Source organism: Oncorhynchus mykiss, chromosome Y (genome assembly GCF_013265735.2).
Source record: "Oncorhynchus mykiss isolate Arlee chromosome Y, USDA_OmykA_1.1, whole genome shotgun sequence".
Taxonomy (NCBI): Eukaryota; Metazoa; Chordata; class Actinopteri; order Salmoniformes; family Salmonidae; genus Oncorhynchus; species Oncorhynchus mykiss.
This window is the reverse complement of record NC_048593.1, coordinates 17,747,765-17,766,017: the sequence shown is the minus strand read 5'-3', so window position 1 is coordinate 17,766,017 and position 18,253 is coordinate 17,747,765. Positions and strand designations below refer to the sequence as shown.

The 18,253-nt window shown below is 41.1% G+C and overlaps 1 protein-coding gene across 2 annotated transcripts in view; it reads left to right on the top strand.

The window, feature by feature from the left end:
• Positions 1-18,253, top strand: part of LOC110509738 (splicing factor, suppressor of white-apricot homolog) — a 124,318-nt gene that overhangs the window by 34,732 nt on the left and 71,333 nt on the right. The window lies entirely within an intron of this gene.

Genomic DNA, 18,253 nt, shown 5'->3' with positions numbered 1-18,253 from the left:
GAGAAGGAGGCGGTTTTAGCAGTCAGCTTATCATAAATCAAGCTGATTCTCCTTAATAAAGAGATTATCCGGTACTTTTGTATACTTTTTAGCCAGTAGTTCTGAAAGTAGCACTCACGACTCCGGACTATTGCGTTGCTCTCTCTCTGCTGTGTCCACCCACTCTGTAACCTCATTGGACAATGCTGGGCAGGCCTCTTGCTAGCTGTAACTCAAATGCGTCGGGCTGAAGCGCTCTCTCTCTGTCTCTCTCACTCTTTCTGATTTTAATGAGAGGACCTTGTTTTTTAAGTATAACAAACCTAAGCCTGTGAATAACCCAGGGCCAAGCAAAGCATTTAGCCATGTAGCTGTGTTTTGTTTTCCTGATCGAGCCCCTGGTTTTAGCACACCTATCACACAATGGATTAATGTCAGGCTATTCATCAAAGATAAAGTTCTTTTCATGTACTTTTTTTTCACTTTCTCGTGGGACCTACTCTCACTGGTCCTTAGTGTTCACAAATCTAACTGCCTAGTCACGACCCAACACATTAACAGGGCAGCGATAAGTGTATAAAGTGTTAAAAGCTACTTGAAACTGTTGACCTTTTACATGGCTATTCTCTCAGTGGACATTTAGTCGCTTACGTGACATTTGAAATCCATTATTTAAGGGATACTGCGACATTTTAGGATTTGGGTATTTTCTTCTACTTGCCCAGAGTCATGAACTTATGGATACCATTTTTATGTCTCTGCGTGTAGTTTGAAGATTATTTAAGTAAAAAATAAAAATACTGAATAATCTCTTTAACAGGCTCAGGTGGGAGGGAGACGTAAGTACTTTGTAAAGATATTCTAAAACAAGGGTGAGCTGTAACAGGCAATTTAGAAATCCATTTGCTGGCCAAAATTGCATGAAACAAACAAACTTGAAAGGCAGGTAAATTATTATTTAAAAAAAAGCTCATCTGACTTTGTGTCCTTTTTGAACTTTTATTTTAAAGCACCTATGCTTTTGAAAAGATTTGGTGTTGGCCACCTCGTTAAATTAATTTACTGATCCCGGCCAGTTTGCCACCCAGGATTGATTTACCTTTGAGATAAGCTAGTTAATAGGGAACCCTGATCTCAATTGAAACAACAATAATGCCTGGATCGGAAACAAAACTAATGCTGTGCTTGATTGGATGTTAATTACTAGAGCATGTTTGGACTGAGAGTGTAGAATATGCGGGTGGATATGCGTGTGTGTGCTTTGACTTGGACTAAATCTCACTAAGGCTGAGATTCAAACAAACAGAGATCAGCAGCCTATAGGCTGTAATTGCCTTTAAAATGGGATTTCTGCTTGAGACGACATCTAAACTGTTTACAGCCGACATGAACGTAGAGCATATTGCCTTTTAAGTGTGTCACTGATCAAATTGTTAATCTGTCAGATTAAGTCCCGGCCTTAGTCTTTAACAAGGATGTTAAAGGTTTTGTCTCCTTGGTTCTCTGTGTACTCTGGTATGTGTCTGATGATATGGACTGGAGGTTGGGCTGGGTGAGGTGAGCTGAGCTGCCTTCCATCTCAGAGGTGATGAGGACCGGATGGGGAGATAATTTGGAATTGAAACCCTCTTCCAGTGTTGGCAGTAATCGAATTTCTAACCCCCAAACCACTCCCTGCGCTCTGCTTAAATCTGGCTTTCGGGAATCCCTCCTCCTTCCCCCGGGGAAAACACCATTTCCTTATCAGCACCATGTCAGACAGCCGGCTGACTTTTCACCAGCGTCTCTTCTCTCTGCTCCCTTCCCTATCACAGCTCCCTACACAACCCTCAGGTACTGTGGCGTACAATTGTACTGAAGCCAAAGTTCAGACATGGGAAAAATATAATCACAGGGTCGGAGACTTTGTAATCTCTCTAACCCCTAATTATCATCTCTGTAACCGCTGTGCTGCTGATATGGGGGAAATAAAAGAACAGCTGCGTATAGTATAGAGAGGGGAACGATGAGAAAAGACATGGCAGGACTGTTACAAAGTGAAATTGGGAGAAATGCCGTGTGAGCTCCCACAGGCTCTGCCCTTTGCCCCCCCCCCCCCCCACACACACACACACACGTCCTGTCCCTGGCTCTCTGCAGCCCAATCTGGACGGTTTGTTTAATTCATCCAGTGTCTACTTTCCTTAATTGGGCATCCAGCTCAATTAGGAGCCGTGTCAACGGCAATGAAATTAGTCCGATGATGTGCCTGCCCTGCTTGGTAAGGCTTGCTGCCCCTCTCTTTATATGCCTGGCCACGGTGGCCCAGTTATGTACCATGTCTGTTTATTCTACCACTTTAAACACTGCAGTTCACTTGAACTGTCTATGATGTCTCAGAGCTAGGAATGTACCTCCCAGATATTCACACTTCCTCAGTTTAGATTAAATAGACCTTAAGGGTAGAAGGAGGGCTTGGAATAAACTTTTCTAGCCACTTGTTGGACAGATACGTTTTTTTTTTATTTCTTTAAAAGCTCGTCACTTACACCCCCCCCCCCCCCCCCCCCCCCAAGTGGTGACTGAAAATTGTGGGTCCATGGTGGTCTGCGAGGAACCATATATCGTATATTCTGCCCTTGTGTAGGTACTTAACCCCTCACAAGGTAAAATACTGCACTGATGTGGTCCATCAAACATCCATGTAGAGAGTTACTGGGTGTGCAGGTTTTTGTATTTGTATTTATTATGGATCCCCATTAGATACTCTTCCAGCAGTGTCTGTTTACAGTTTATACAATTTTAAAAACATTACAATACATTCACAGATTTCACAACACACTGTGTGCCCTCAGGCCCCTACTCCACAACTACCAAATATCTACAGTACTAAATCCGTGTTTATAGTGTGTGTGTGCATGTGTCTGTGCCTATGTTTGTGTTGCGTCACAGTCCCCGCTGTTCCATAAGGTGTTTTTTTTTTATGAATCTGTTTTTAAATCTAATTTTTCTGCTTTCACTCCAACCCTGCTCAAATCCACCAGAGTCAGCTTATCAAAACCCTCTTAAGCAGCTGATTGTTTTACAATGTGGTGTGTTCGAGCAAGGCTGGAGCAAAAGCCTGCTCAACCAGTAGCTCCCATGGACTCCTGGAGGGTGGTTGGCCACCCTGCAACATTTAAAATTACAACCAAATACTTTTTATAGCTCTATAAAATAATTATCTCATTCAATGAACCAGGGATCAAATGGCTAAGGTGGGTGAGGTAGGTAACTAAGACATGGTTATCTATTTGTAAGACAAATATATTCAGTGTTCAGGGGAGATCATGACAGCATAGGAGTTACTTGTCAATTAGGGAGTGAATGTTTTTCATTATGAGGATTACATGGAGAAACTCGTACATCTCATGAATGGCCCTTCCTTCATCAAAATATATTTTACCTAAACCCTCCCTGAATGCTTGGGGAAAAAACGATTGACCCTCCCCTATACCCAAAATAACAGTTAAGTGTCCACTTCTTGGACAGACCAGAGCCTTAGATATGCGGGTTTAGAAAAGGTTCTTCGTCCGGTAAGCATTACACGACAATGCAGTCGTTTTGATAGTGCACAGGGCTGCGGGCCAGGAGGTTGCGGGTCCATGGTGGTCTGTGAACAAAAGTAGGGGTTGAAAGATCTCCTTTATAGTAAAAGCATTGCATGACTCATCATATTTGCAGGTCTGAGGAAAAAATTGCATTTTAGAAACATTTCATGTAATTTTACATATTAGAAGAATATTTTTTTAATACCACACAAATGTATGAAATTATAAGCAAAGAATGGACGGAGGGATACGCTTATATGTTCCATATCCCATTTCTCCAATACCAAATGTGTGTCTTGTTTGCAACAACTGTCCCTGTTTGCAAATATTAAATCTGAGACATCATTAGGAATCTGAGCATGATACTTTCAGAAGTTAGGCCTACCTTTCCACCCCAACGATGAAAAAGTTCAGCTTTAACTGCTGCTTACTCTTATTCTGTGGCTTAACCCAACTAGAGAAGGTCACAAGTGTTTCCCTAAAAGCTGTCTGGATTTAAACACATTGTTTTTATTGAACCTTTATTGAACTAGGGAAGTCAGTTAAGAACAATTTCTTATTTACAATGACTGCCTAGGGGCAGAACGACAGATTTTTTACCTTGTCAGCTTGGGGATTCGATCTAGCAACCTTTCGGTTACTGGCCCCTCTAACCACTAGGCTACCTGCCCGCCCCTCTTCTATTGTACAAAGTGAATCGCTTCATCAAGTGATAGTGACAGAATTAGATTACTTCCCAAGTAAAGTCCATTTTTTGTCTCCTTGGCTATAGAAGGTTGTAACTCAGCCACTGAATGTCAAAGAAAGGAAACGATTATATCCCCATATGCGTGCCATGTCTTTCCCAGGTATTTTACAGCTTGTTTCTAGCATAAAGCATCGTGAACCAAAGTGCTGTTTATAGATTACTTTATATAATTGGATCCGTTTTACTTCCTTCAAAATCTAAAAGCTAACAAGGGTTAGGCCAGTAATTGTTGCATTTTCTTTAATAAATGGTAGGCCTATGGCATACCCTCTCAATTCGGGTCCTGGTTTTAACTTAACCGCCCTTCACTGACACGGAGGTTGGCTTTTTCAAGAGTGCCTGGTGGGTGGAGGAATTAACCAACAAATCTATGGATATAGTAGCCTATAGCCTAATTTCCTCTGTCAACCGGTAGGCCTACCTCTTATTTCTTAAATAGGAAGCAATAGGCTCCAACACAAAGCCATTTTGTTGTTAGCGAAGTCTAATGGAAATTAAGACTGTTTAAAGGAATTATGCCCACTTGAATTTGCCTACTTTCAGGACCATGAGCTGTCCATTTCCGACTGATAGTGCCGCGGCTGCTGCTTCAAGTTTCATCATTACATTGTAAGTTACTCGAATCTGTCTTATTGTGAGGTCCATAACTCCGATAAATACATCACAGGCTATGGATCGTTTGATTGAGACCCTAAATAGCTTATAGGCACACTTTGAGATTGCTCACCCAGCGGAGAATGAGTGATGGCATTTGACACGCATCGATATATAGTCAGGTCCATAAGTATTTGGACAGTGACAGAATTTGCATAATTTTGGCTCTGTACGCCACCACAATGGTTTTGAAAGGAAACAATCTAGATGTGCTTTAACTGTAGACTTTCATATTTAAGTTAAGGGTTTTGTCAAAATTATTGTATGAACTAGAGGTCGACCGATTAACCGGAATGGCCGATTTAATTAGGGCCGATTTCAAGTTTTCATAAGAATCGGAAATCGGTATTTTTGGACACCGATTTGGCCTTTTTTTTTTTTCTTACAACTTTATTTAACTAGGAAAGTCAGTTAAGAACACATTCTTATTTACAATGACGGCCTAGGAACAGTGGGTTAACTACCTTGTTCAGGGGCAGAACGACAGATTTTTACCTTGTCAGCTCGAGGATTCAATCTTGCAACCCTTACGGTTAACTAGTCCAACGCTCTAACCACCTGCCTCTCATTGCACTCCACGAGGTGCCTGCCTGTTACGCGAATGCTGTAAGAAGCCAAGGTAAGTTTCTAGCTAGCATTAAACTTATCTTATAAAAACAATCAATCAATCAATCATAATCACTAGTTAACTACACATGATTGATGATTTTACTAATTTAGCTAGCGTGTCCTGTGTTGCATATAATCGATGCGGTGCGCATTCGCGAAAAAGGACTGTCGTTGCTCCAACGTGTACCTAACCATAAAAATCAATTTGTTAAAAAAGTTTGAAATATCCAATAAATGTCGTTCCACTTCATGATTGTGTCCCACTTGTTGTTGATTCTTCACAAAAAAAATAGTTTTATATCTTTATGTTTGAAGCCTGAAATGTGGCAAAAGGTCGCAAAGTTCAAGGGGGGCGAATACTTTCGCAAGGCACTGTACACTGCTTACCAAGACAATATTGAATGTTCCTGAGTGGCCTAGTACATTTTTTAAAACTTAAATCGGCTTGAAAATCTATGGCAAGACTTGAAAATGGCTGTCAAGCATGATCAACCACCAACTTGACAGCTTGAAGAATTTTAAAAATAATCATGTGCAAATATTGTACAAACCATGTGTGGAAAATCGTTAGACTAACCCAGAAAGACTCACAGCTGTAATCGCTGCGAAAGGTGTTTCTAACATGTGTGGGTTGGATATTTATCTAATCAAGATATATTAGTGTTTCATAAATTCAAACATTTGTGAAAAATGTTTCTTCCACTTTGACATTAGAGTATTTTTGTGTAGATCATAGACAACAAAAATTATAATTAAATCTATTTGTATCCACCCTTTGTAACACAACAAAATGTGGGGAAAAGTCTTGGTGTGATAACTTTCTGAAGGCATTGTATATCGTTCAATATAATTAGAGCCCGACCGATTTATCAATTGACCGATATTATCGGACGATATTTTCCTTTTTTCAGATGTTTTTGTATTGCCGTTTACAAGGCTAATAAGCCAGTCTTGCCTTGGCGCGCTACAGCAAGATTGGAAACAATCACCCAACTGAACCTTACCAGTCGTAGAAAAGGGTGAACTAACTGTTACTGCTTCTACGGTCAGTGTTGAGTAGATAAGCTTGCCAGCTCATTAACGTGCCAAAAATGTGCACTGGCCATATACTGTTACGTGAAGTGTCATAGCGTTGGGTGTTGTGACAAACAATGGATGCTATGCCCAAATGTAAAGCAAGTTCCATGCTAAGAACATTCTCCTGTCTAGTAATGTTAACTTTACTGCCTGTGATATCTGGTGTGGTATTTGCTCTTTGCGAAGTGTAGCTACGTGCTGATATATGGGTTGTCACTTGTTAGGGATTGGTCCAAATTCACGTTTCGCCACCCTTATCTAGCCAGCTAACTAGCTGTGTGAGAGTACACTAACCCTTAACCATAACCCTTACTTAACCCGAAGCCTTACCATAACCATTTAAATTTCAATGGGGGTAGGGACTCCCAAGGGACCGTTCACTGAGGCAACGCTTGGGGCGAGAGGCTGTGCAGTGAAAATCCCATATCGGTCGGGCTCTAAAAAATAATATACTGATATTTAACTATCAATTATAATTGTTTCCCCCCCATCCTTACGTTAGCTATCTCCTCTATGTTCATGGTGTTTCTCAGGGGAGAAACACCCTCTCATCTAATCACTGGAATTAGACTGTGTATCATGATATGAGTCATGAGCCTTATATCATTCCAAAGCAGATAGTTTATATGTAACCACTTTGTAATGGGGGTTATATGCCACACGGAATTAAAGCGCCTATGTGCTCCTCTCGTTCTGAGTCAGATTGTTGTATTTGCAACCAACCCCCGCGCCATTATGAGAGATCTTTCTGATACTAAGCATGTAATGTGAATCACCCCAGGCCTCTAATGTCTTGTCTCTTTGAGCCGGATGTCAGAAAGGCAGTGTGAGTTCAGGGAGTGGATAGATGGAGCGGAAACGGATCTATTCTCATTCACTGTCAATGACTAAGTAACTCAGGCATCACATCTCTTAGGGCAACATGGCAGCATGTTCACACTCAGGGAGTTGGTGTCCCATTTGTCACTCAGCACTCAACTGCACTCTGCTGCCCCTGAGTGTGAAATGAATCTAAAATGTGGATCAATGTTCTCATTATGTTGATAATGCAGCATTAGTAGGCTAGGAATTCTGTATTAGCCTATGTGCCTTATCCACAGTTGTGCAAAGATAACTCATTTGTTCTGTTGAATGCCCCCCCTCTCTCTCATGTTTTAAACATGTATCCACCGTGGTTGCCAGTTCACTGAGCATTATGACTTCTATTTTTTCCTCACCGGGTCTCGGCAGTGCTAACATCAGAATCATTATGTTCACGAAGGTTTGCTGCATTAACCACATTGTCCTACATGCCTTTTACCTTTACAAGCATGTGTTCAAAATATCTATAACGGTCGCCCCAGTGTCAGCATGCACTCACTGTTCCAAAATGTGATTGTTACGCAACAGGACAATTAACCCATGTTGCCCTCAAACCAAGGCACAATGCCTGCTAATTATCTATAGGCTTCAACTTTTAACTTGTCAATTTCTAATTGTTTTCTAACAAGTTGTATTTTCTAACATCAGTTTGAATTGAGATGTGTTCCGCCTCCTCATTAATTCATAGAAGTTGTCCATTTCACCTGTTGACGACAATTTACGTTTGAGGCGTTACTGAGCTAGACAAACTTCTCTCTTCGACGAGGACCCAAGCACTTCCCTAGTGTTTCCTCACATGAAGTATTCAGACATTTGAGCGTCTCCAGTCAGCACAGAACTTCAGATCTTGCGCTAACCCCCCCCCCCCTAATGATAACTTTGGACATGTGTAGGTTTCTATCAAAGTGCCTTATTACGTTATCATAGTTTCTGTATATCGTGTTGTCGTTTCTGCTATAGCACGTATGTATGGAGCATAATGTATTTACTGTTTTATTCACATATGTTCAAGGACTGGTTACATGCATTCCGAATCTTGCGTAGATTGTAATGGACACATCATAATCATTTCTTGAAGGTTGTACTGATTATGATGAGCTGATGCTAAGCTAATTGCCAGCTGTGTGGGGCGCCATGTTTGTTGACATCATACAATGCATTCTGGTTGTCACGTAAATGTCTGTCAGACCAAAGATGTTATAACAAAACGAGTTGAATGGATGGTTCACTCGTCTTTCGAGTAAACGTCCGGAAGTGAATGCCCGTAGATGACACACCCCCTTCAACATGCATCTTGTCGTGTCTTGTCTTTGGTTGACTCAAAAACAAAAAAACATGGTGGTGCGCACAAGCTACCCATTGTCGGATTACTTTCTATTTTTAGAAAGTGTTTTACTAAATGATTTGAACACTGGCGAGCTCACCCATGACGTGATGAATTGTAAATGGAAATTGCTATTAGCTTATTCATATTTTGGTTTCTGTTAGCCAAGAGTTAGCTCAATATGACTGCTTGTGTTAGGTCACTCTTTCCTCAGTTACTGCTACGACTAATGTAGCCTACATTTTCCGGCTTGGATGAGAATTGTGTCATGCTGTCGCTACTTCTGTGAATGTCTGAACATTGCATTCAAGATTAAAATGCTCACATAGAGGACATAATGTTGTAAAGACTGTTTGTGCAAAAATGTTGCTGTAAAAAACAGTGTGGCCAGCTCAAACGCCGACTGTTATCCCAATCGTAACTGGACGTTCTAAAGTGTCTAATCACACTGGTTTGAACGTAAGCTGCAGGGACCACTGTAGAATGATCACACCCGTGTGTTGGTATGTGTCAAGGGTAAAACAATAACGTATGAGGCGCCATTTCACATGCACCGGTTTGGGAGTTGAGGAGGCTGCTGTGATTTTGTTGCATTTCGTCGTGTGTCCTTTAGGTTTGAGAAAAGTAAAAGGTAATTTTGAGGTCAAGTAATTAGTGTGACCTGGTTTTAACAGGCCATAAAACCTCAACATATTTGATGTTACCAGAGTCTGCTGTGTATCAGAAGGCCTCACCTGGTCAGACCAGCAGTGGAGATCAAACTGGCCCTATTTTGTTTTCCACTCACTTTGGGGAGCAATCTGTCATCTGCCAAATACAATCCATGAACTTGTTTCAGTACGGAGAGAACTCTTGAGTATGGAGTCTGTATTTGGACACAAAGCAGGCTGCACCCACAGGCAAGGCAAGCTAAGCAACCGACCATCTTGCTTACTTATCAACTCTGAGGTCTGCTTGTTATTTGGGGAACAGCTATATGGAATACATAGTTATCTTCATTTTTATTATGTTTCTGGCTTTTAAAGTTATTGTAAAAAAGCCAGATAACAATCTGTAAAATCAATCAAAGGATGGGATACCATCCAGAACTTGGGCCTGTTGTGGCCCTACCTGTGTGATTTCTCAGAGCCAGCTACCACTACTATATGAATAAACAGGCCATCAGGAAACTGGGCCATGGTGGATGAAACGTTGGCTGTTTTTGTTTTGTGACCTCATTTAGAAATGCATGTGGATTAGCTTGGATGATCATGATGATAGTGTCTGTAGCCTGGCCTTGGTTTTGTCAAGCGGTTTTTCCCCATCAATTCATGGTTGTTTCTTCTTCTCGTTGTTGATCCTCGCTCCTTGCCTCCACGTCGGCCCTTCGCTATTAATAATCAATATTGTTTTTCTGTATGTCCGTGTCGCTCTCCAGCTTTCTGGGTAGGAAATAACTACCTTTGGCTTGTGCTGATGATGAAGATTTATTATTCAAAAATATATATTTTACCTTTATTTAACTAGGCAAGTCAGTTAAGAACAAATTCTTACTTATAATGACGGCCTACACCGGCCAAACCTGGACGATGCTGGGGCAATTGTTCGCCGCCCTATGGGACTCCCAATAACGTCCAGTTGAGATGCAGCCTGAATTCGAACTTCAGCCCAGCAGAAGTTTGGCAGCTATTTTAGTGTTTTATAAGAAATTATGAGCTTTTGACTGGAGCTTAATGAAACGTGGAAAGTGTCTCGGGACCTCCAGACCTCTTCAACCACATGAAGAGAGTCCGGAGCATTCAAAGGGGTCCTTATACACGGAAGGATGTGCCACAAAAAGACGATTCTCCTCTATTATTTAGGAAAAATATGGGCAGACAATTGTATTACAACATGAGCCAGGTTTGAGTGACTCATGAATTTAATATAATGTTATTATAGTGTAAATTTAAACCACAGGGAACTGGAAGAATGCTCAAAAAGTAGCCTATGCTGCATTTGAGTGTCTGGATACCAGAGGTGGGACCAAGTCATTGTTTTACAAGTCACAAGTAAGTCTCAAGTCTTAGCACTCAAATCCCAAGTCAAGTCCAAGTCAAGACAGGCAAGTCGCAAGTCTTAAACAAGTCCTAATGTGTTCTTCACCAAATATAATACCATTTCATATTTTTAACAAGAGTAATAGTTAATATATTACATTTACGCAAATCATGAATGCTCTTAAAAATATGTATATATTTATTACTTTCCAAATAAATGTTATATTTCCATGGAAATACATGGGTAGCCATGAGAAAGACCCCCCCCCCCCCCCCCCCCCCCCCAATAGTGATCGACTATTGAGGATGGCTTTGGGGCGCAATCGGGCGATGTAGGCTTGTACACAATCGCCCAACCTTAACACACACACACACACACTATCTCTCTGTGTGGTTACAGTAGACTAACGTATGTCAATGGTTTTAGGAACAGCAGTAACATCAGGCAGGATTTATAGCTCAATCTTGGGTGCAATGATCACTTTCCCGCACTGACTGACTGTGTGGAGGCTCATTGATTTAACATTACGTTAGCCTACATGCTACACTAGTAAAGTTATAAATTATATGTGACCATGATGTAGCCACGACTTACCGTTCTTTGTGCAGCTTCAAATGTCAAACAAAGTTGGAAATTGTTGCGCCTCCGTCTGTCATTTTCTTCCTGCATGTTTTGCAAGTTGCAATCCGTTTTTTGTTGATGCAGTGTCGTCTTTATATCCGAAAATAATAATTTCATCTTTCTAAGGGCTCCATCTGAATTCACTCACCGACGTTCCTCTGCACTGCCACGCACAACTTTTTCTCAGCTGGCACAATTTGATTGGCTGCTGTCCGATTCAAACTGTAATCTGTTAAATTAAATTTTTTAATAGCATAATTTTTTATATTTGGGCTTGGGGAGGGTATCAAGTCAGGTCGAGTCAAAAGGCTCAAGTCCAAGTCAAGTCACGAGCCATTGGTGTTAATCAAAGTTGAGTTGCAAGTAATCATATTTGTGACTCAAGTCTGACTTGAGTCAAAGTCATGTGACTCGAGTCCACACCTCTGCTGGATACTACACAATTACACACTTCACATTAGTCTGCTTTGTAAGGTGCATAAATAGTTTTTTCCTCATAGGGCTGACTATGGAAAAATAATATGTTCATTCTAGCAGTCGTCTCTTACAGCTGCCGAATACACACTCATTTCTCCCCAGTCTGAGCAGCCTAGTGTTTGGCACACGCTGCACATCTTTAATGTGCTCTTTTAACTTTGTCAATGAAAGCTCCCATTTTAGAACTTGAAAGCTCCCATTTTAAAACTGTTTGTTTTCTTCGCCCTTAGGTGTGGTTGCTACGTTCTCATTCAGTCCTATCCACCCGCCTGCATCCTCTCTCCCCAACTGGAAACCATGTTTCCCACCTCGCCTAGCCTGGTGCTGCCTGCCAGTAGTAATCTTCTTGAGATTCGAGGGGCTATCATCATTAAATAACATTATAGATGCAAAGCATTATTTAAATGAATGCACTTCTAAATTAATTTTGTCACTTTGCCCCAGAAGCATTTAACTGCAGTGCACTCCCACATCATATGAAGGAATGTGCCTTCCTGATTTAGGGGACACAGTGAACAGTTGGGAGTTTGGGCCAATTTAATTGTAAAAGTTTCCTTGGTGTTAAATACTGTGAACAAACTTAAAATGTAGCAGATTACAAGGATGCCAAGGTTATATTATTTCATATTCTTTTCCAGTTTAAGGGTTGTTCAGATTCAATTATATCTGTGGACCATGCTTTTTTAATTGGTAGCTTGGATATGAGCTTTCCAAAAGTTGTTTATATATTGTAGAGCTCAGTCCTTTTCGGGAGCCCAGATCATTTATTTAGTTTTTTATTTTATTTAGTCGGTAGTTGTCCATACGTCAACATAGCTGACCTAAATTCTAAATCTAGAAAAAAGGAGTTGCCTGGTAATGTGTGTGTATCTTTCAAATCTTGTAATGTTCTGAAAACCATTACTGTCCATGGTAGAGGCATGGATTCCAAATTTGGACCATTGGGGGGATGTAAAAGTCCGCCCTCTAGATCGCAAGGCATTATTGTGAAATATTGAAGTATGGTCATTCCATTTTGATTCCCAGTTACATACATTACAATTTTGCACCCAGTAGAAACAGTTTGAGCAGTAATTGGACCAAAGCGTAGTTTACATTTAAGGATATATCAGTGAAGACCACCTCTTCCAGAGCAATATGAGACACCATATTTCTCTCTAGACTATTTTGCCCCTGGCTGAGTAATGTCCTAACCAATTCAGAATGGTGTGAAATGCTAGAGCCTGGAAGTACAATTTAACCTGTAACTAGGGGGCAGTATTTTCATTTTTGGATAAAAAACGTTCCCGTTTTAAACGGGATATTTTGTCACGACAAGATGTTCGACTATGCATATAATTGACAGCTTTGGTTAGAAAACACTCTGACGTTTGCAAAACTGCAAAGATATTGTCTGTGAGTGCAACAGAACTGATGTTACAGGCGAAACCCAGATAAAAATCCAATCAGGAAGTGCCCCATATTTTGAAAGCGCTGCATGCCAATGACTCCTTATATGGCTGTGAATGGGCTACAAATGAGCTTACGCTTTCTACGTATTCCCCAAGGTGTCTACATGTCCTTTTACGCATTTATGTTGAAGAATAGCCGTAAGGGACCACATTGAGCAAGTGGTCACATGATGGCTCCCACAGAAAATCTTGCGTAAAGTACAGAAGTAGCCATTATTCCAATCGCTTCTAATGAGAAACCAATTGTCCCGACGGATATATTATCGAATAGATATGTGAAAAACACCTTGAGGATTGATTCTAAACAACGTTTGCCATGTTTCTGTCGATAGCAATGGAGCTAATTTGGAAAAAAGTTTGGCGTTGTAGTGACCACATTTTCCGGTCGATTTGACACGCCATCTTGTCGCTCTTTTAGGAGATTCTGAAATTTGAATTTGTCGGTATTAATCATGGTGGTCAGACAAGCTCATATGTCAAATGTCGTCTATTTTCTTGGTTAAAGAAAATAGTTGTAGATAATAGTCTGAAACCGATTCGTGAGAATGATTTATACCTGTTTGAGTAGAAAGTGTCCTCTTTTGCTTTAGGATTACGTCCTCAACAAGCAACAATGAGTTTGTAATCAAAGAGTATATGCTGGAGAGCCTTGGTTGCGTGTGGATTGTAGTTGGTCTTAATAGATTTCTCCTGCATGTCCGAAATGACATGTCTGTCCCAATAACCAGATGGAATTCAGTTAATTCTAACAATATGTTCAGAGAATCAAAAAACCTAGGATCATATCAATTTGGAGCGTACACATTAATAAAGGCAATCTTCTTTCCATTATGGATACATTTAGGGAAAGTGATTCTGCGTTCTCGGTCTTCACCTTTACCCAGGAGGGTGATTGAGAGTTTCTGACGTATCATTATGATAACTAAAGATGTATTGTTTGGGGCTGATGAAAAAGAAGCCAGTTTGTACAAATGGTTCTCTATTCTATGTTGCGTCCTTTTGTAGCAGGTGTGTTTCTCGGAGCATTGCTATATCGACATGGTTTCTTGCTAGGATATCAAGACAGCTGGAACATTTTATAGGGGAGTTTAGGCCTTTCAAATTCCAAGAGAAAATAGCTAGTGTTGCCATTGTCAAAAAAATGATGTATTATTAATTGTTATCTTTACTGTTAATACGACCATGGATGTAAAACAAAAAGCAGTACCCAGAGGGAAACCCAGCCATTGATCGTTCCCCACCCAGTAAAACCCTCTTAAGTCATTATCGTCATTATTATTATTATTATTAGCAATAACGGCTAAATTACCGTAACAACATAATATATCCTACATTTTTTAAAGTATGTATGTGCCTTTCTACTATGTAAAAAAAAAAAAAAAGGGTTTACGCAAGTAATGCGGTCTATAATTAATTATGACCTGTAGGTCAATTTCCCCCTGGGAGGTAAATTCAGCAGTGTGAACAGAGGAAGACAGCCATCAACAGGAAGACAAAAAATGGCTGTGTGGTAGCCCATATAGGACTGGCCGTCTATCCTACACAGGTTAGCCCATATAGGACTGGCCGTCTATCCTACACAGTTTAGCCCATATAGGACTGGCCGTCTATCCTACACAGTTTAGCCCATATAGGACTGGCCGTCTATCCAACAGTTTCACAAAATACATGTAAATCTAAGTAAGGAATGGATTAAGAATATATACATATGTCAGAGTGGCATTGGACTAAGATAGTGGCATAGTATAGAATACAGTATGAGATGAGATGTGTGTAAATATTGCATCACCCAATTAAAGTCACTAAGATACCGTAGACTAGTATAGAGTACAATTTGAACATATGAGATGAGTAATGCAAGATATGTAGACATTATTAAACTGGCTAGTGTTTAATTTCCTTACAGTGGCCAGTGATTCCTAATCTGTGTCTATAGGCAGCAGCCTCTGATGTGCTGGAGATGGCTGTTGAACAGTCAGTGGTGTAGTATAGAATACAGTATATCCATATGAGATGGGTGATGCAGTATGTAAACACAATTTAAAAGTGACTACGATACCATAGAATAGTGTGGAGTGCAGTTTATACATATGAGATGAGTAATGCTAGATATGGAACATTATTAAAGTGGCCAGTGATTTCTAATCTATGTCTATACGCAGCCGCCTCTGATGTGCTAGTGATGGCTGTTTAGCAGTCTGATGGCCTTGAGATAGAAGCTGTTTTTCAGACTCTAAATCCCAGCTTTGATGCATCTGTACTGACCTCGCCTTCTGGATGATAGCAGGGTGAACAGGCATTGGCTCGATGTCCTTGATTATCTTTTTGGCCTTCCTATGGCATCAGGTGCTGTAGGTGTCCAGGAGGGCTGGAAGTCCCCCCCCCCCCGGTAATGCATTGGGCAGACTGCACCAATGGCTGGAGAGTTTTGCGGTTGTGGGCTGTACAGTTGCCATACCAGGCGGTGATACAGCCCAGCAGGATGCTCTCAATTTTGCCTTTGTTAAAGTTTGTGAGTGTTTTAGGTGTTAAGCCACATTTCTTTAGGTGTTAAGCTGACTGAGGCTGAAGAGGCACTGATGCTCTTTCTTCACCACACTGTGTGTGTGGGTGGACCATTTCAGTTTGTCAGTGATGTGTACGTTGAGGAACTTGAAGCTTTCCACCTTCTCCACTGCGGTCCCATCGATGTGGAGTGGAGAAGGTGGAAAGCTTCAAGTTCCTCGATGTGTGCTCCCTCTGCTGTGTTTTGTTGTCGTTGAGTGAGAGGTTATTTTCCTGCCACCACAATCCCAGAGCTCTCATCTCCTCCCTGTAGGCGGTCTTATTGTTGTTTGTAATCAAGCCTACTACTGTTGTGTCGTCTGCAAACTTGATGATTGAGTTGGAGGTATGCTTGGCCACGCAGTCATGGGCCTACCGCTGGCCAATAAGATAGCTCAGATCACCGTGTCTGCACAGTTTCCTCCAGCCAAAGAAAAGAGTAACCTGGAACGCACAGCAAAGTTAATACTGTGAGATTTCTCACCGCGGCTTCCTCCCTCACACTGAGGACAGCATCACAGACATAGTTTAGGCTGTGTATGTATAGCATAGCTGAATATTGAGCCAGTCAAATTGGGGTTAGCCTAGATCTATCAGCTCTTCCCCTGTGTGTTGTGCTTGATGTGCTTATCAAAGAATTCTTGAATCTCCTTGGCAGTGGAGAATGTGTTTTCAGGCTATGCTCAAACCCTACACCCCAACCCCAGCATTCTGTTCTGCCACCTTTGGTCTCTTGGTCCTCTCACCCTTGCATGAGGGCAGCTCCCACTCAGCCCAGTCCACTCTTCTCTGTCCTGGCACCCCAATGGTGGAACCTAGCACAGCAGAGTCTCTGCCCAACTTCCGAAAACATCTGACCTAACAGTCACACGTGACTTTTTGATTTGCTGATAGCTACTTTTTTAAATGTTTAATATCTTATGATACTGTATGTGGTTGTCCCACCTAGCTACAGTTGAAGTCAGAAGTTTACATACACCTTAGCCAAATACATTTTTCACAATTCCTGACATTTAATCTTAGTAAAAATTCCCTGTGTTAGGTCAGTTAGGATCACCACTTTATTTTAAGAATGTGAAATGTTAGAATAATAGTAGAGAGAGATGTATTTAATATTTTATTTCATCACATTCCCAGTGGTCAGAAGTTTAAATACACTCAATTAGTATTTGGTAGCATTGCTTTAAATTGTTTAACTTGGGTCAAACGTTTCGGGTAGCCTTCCACGAGCTTCCCACATAGAGTTGGTGGAATTTTGGCCCATTCCTCCTGGCAGAGCTGGTGTAACTGAGTCAGGTTTGTAGGCCTTCAAGCTCGGACATGCTTTTTAAGTTCTGCCCACAAATTTTCTATAGGCTTGAGGTCAGGGCTTTGTGATGGCCACTCCGATACCTTGACTTTGTTGTCCTTAAGCCATTTTGCCGCAACTTTAGAAGTATCTTCCTGATTGATGTCTTGAGATGTTGCTTCAATATATCCACATAATTTTCCTGCCTCATGATGCCATCTATTTTGTGAAATGCACCAGTCCCTCCTGCAGCAAAGCACCCCCGTGTTTCACGGTTGGGATGGAGTTCTTTGGCTTGCAAGCCTCCCCCTTTTTCCTCCAAACATAACGATGGTAATTATGGCCAAACAGTTCAATTTTTGTTTCATTAGACCAGATGACATTTCTCCAAAAAGTACGATCTTTGTCCCCATGTGCAGTTGCAAACTGTAGTCTGGATTTTTTTATGGCGGTTTTGGAGCAGTGGCTTCTTCCTTGATGAGCATCCTTTCAGGTTATGTCGATGTACCTGTTTCCTCCAGCATCTTCACAAGGTCCTTTGCTGTTGTTCTGGGATTGATTTGCACTTCTCGCACCAAAGTACGTTCATCTCCAGGAGACAGAACGCGTCTTCTTCCTAAGCGGTGTGACGGCTGTGTGGTCCCATGATGTTTATACTTGCGTACTATTGTTTGCACAGATGAACGTGGTACCTTCAGGTGTTTGGAAATTTCTCCCAAGGATGAACCAGACTTGTGGAGGTCTACAATTTTGAGTTCTTGGCTGATTTCTTTTTATTTTCCCATGATGTCAAGCAAAGAGGCACTAAGTTTGAAGGTAGGCCTTGAAATACATCCACAGGTACACTTCCAATTGACTCAGATGAGGTCAATTAGCCTTTCAGAAGCTTCTAAAGCCATGACATCATTTTCTGGAACTTTCCAAGCTGTTTAAAAGGCACAGTCAACTTAGTGTATGTAAACTTCTGACCCACTTGAATTGTGATACAGTGAATTTTAAGTGAAATAATATGTCTGAAAACAATTGTTGGAA